The sequence below is a fragment of the Etheostoma cragini genome, chromosome 20 (assembly GCF_013103735.1).
Source record: "Etheostoma cragini isolate CJK2018 chromosome 20, CSU_Ecrag_1.0, whole genome shotgun sequence".
Taxonomy (NCBI): Eukaryota; Metazoa; Chordata; class Actinopteri; order Perciformes; family Percidae; genus Etheostoma; species Etheostoma cragini.
This window is the reverse complement of record NC_048426.1, coordinates 209,125-211,220: the sequence shown is the minus strand read 5'-3', so window position 1 is coordinate 211,220 and position 2,096 is coordinate 209,125.

The window sequence follows — 2,096 nt, the reverse complement described above, 5'->3', positions numbered from 1 at the left end:
CGGCGATGAAGGGGGGTGGGGGGGAGAAAGTGGACAAGAGAGGAGAGGAGAGCGCGCTGCTGTCTCTGCAGGAGAGTGTGTGCTGCATGTTGATGTGTGTGTGTGTGTGTGTATGTGTGTGTGTGGAACCTGGGGTGATGATGATGAGGGTGGTGCTGGTGGTGGTACTGATGCACAGCTGGGTGTCACAGCAGGAATGTGTTGCTTTCACGGACACGTATGGTTTTAACACGCATCCTCTCCTGCCCCCTCCCGTGCAGCCATGGACCAGTATTCTAGTGGTTCTAGGCTACAAGCTGCCGGTTTATATGCTGCTCGGTGATTTTCTGCCTTTCCCCGAGCCCGGTAGGACCTCAAGCACACGTAAGAGGCTTTCCATAAGTCTTGTGCGTCGTGAGCAAACACCCCGTAGCCTCTAAACCACATTCTGCCGAGAGCTTTCTTGAAATGCTCATGATGCGAGCTGGGTAACAGGCTTCCAGCCCGGACAGGGCACCAGAGCAAGGCATGTTCAGCACTCCAGTCTGTCATTACAGGCCTGTCTGTGTCAGCCCAGGTCTGTACCCGCGTGTTGTTGCCTGCAGGGAGACGGAGGAATGAACACAACCCGTGGTACATCCAGTAGGTGTGGTGGCCGTCAGGCTTGGCTCGGGGTGGAACCAGACCTGGTTGCAACACGGCACACACAGCCTGAACAGGGTGTGCTGCTGGGACTGGAGCTGGGCCCACGCCAGCTCAGATTAGATTGTGGTCTACTTGGCTGCAGGGGTTTCTCATGCATTAAGTGGAAAGAGATGCAAGACCTGGAGCTTGTGCTTTTAGTCCTTTAACCAGAGAGACAGTGAAGGGGACGGTTGGGTTGCAGGACATGTGTTTGTCCATTGACAGTGATTTCAGTCATTTATAGAAAGAAAGAAAGAGACAAATGATGTTTTTGTTGTGGGTTTCCAGCTTCTAAAATGTGAAGTTGTCTGCTTTTCTGCTGTGTTGAATCATTAGGAAACTTAATGTGTTCAGTTTTGGACAGTTGGACTTTTGCTTTTGGAAACCTGAGCCACTTTTCACATAGGCTTGACATTTTCTTGACTACGTGATCTGGATCTGACTGCATTAACATAATGACCCACAAATAAAATAAAGTCTCCACCTGAGAACAGTCTGTGAGACAGAGAGCCCATTTGATGTAAAAGTGAGAGTAACTCCAGTTAATAATCCATGACAAAATAAGAGTTTTTGTACAATACATGGATCGGTTCTTTTCCTGAATATAGCTGCTACTGTCACTCCAACAACCGAAGGAACAAAACCAGAAATAACCCTGACAATTTAATTAGATATGTATCTCCAACTAGGAGACGGAGACTGTTGTTTAAAGACAACACACTGGAGTCTCTTTCACGCTCTCTAGACCAGGAAGATTGTCCCAGCTGTGGTCGAGGATGTGTGCCAACATGTCAGGACGCCTGGCTCCGGCAGCAGCAGATCCATTAAAACCATGTTCCCAGGATTTAATAATTGTGGGGCCGAGGCCAAACGGTGGAGCTGGTGTTGCCTTCAAGCTCGCAGTTCTGTGTAAGCGGTCACCTTGTGGATAAAGAAGAGGAAAGTGTGCTCTGCATGAGTGTGTGAACGCAGGCCAACAATGTGGAGATGATCTGAAGATGCATGTAAACAAATATGGAAGCCCTTTAAATAACAGTTGTGTTTGATTGTAGTAAAAAAAAAGAAGGAGATATCATCTCTGCTGGTGAACCCCAAACTGACACCACGTCTAATCAGATCGGTCTTTGAACTGGATGCGGTGTTTCCAAGTAGAGTTTTTTTTTTTTTTTTGTGATTTTAGATTTGCTCAGCAAGGTCACCAAACTGAGATTTCCCTGCTGGACTTTGTTCTGGTAACGTGACCTACAGCTATCAGGCTGCCACCGCCTCGCCACCACACAGACCACCACACAGTCACCACACAGTCACCACACAGCCACCACACAGTCACCACACAGTCCACCACAGAGTCACCACACAGTCACCACACAGTCACCACACAGTCACCACACAGTCACCACACAGTCACCACACAGCCACCACACAGCCACCAC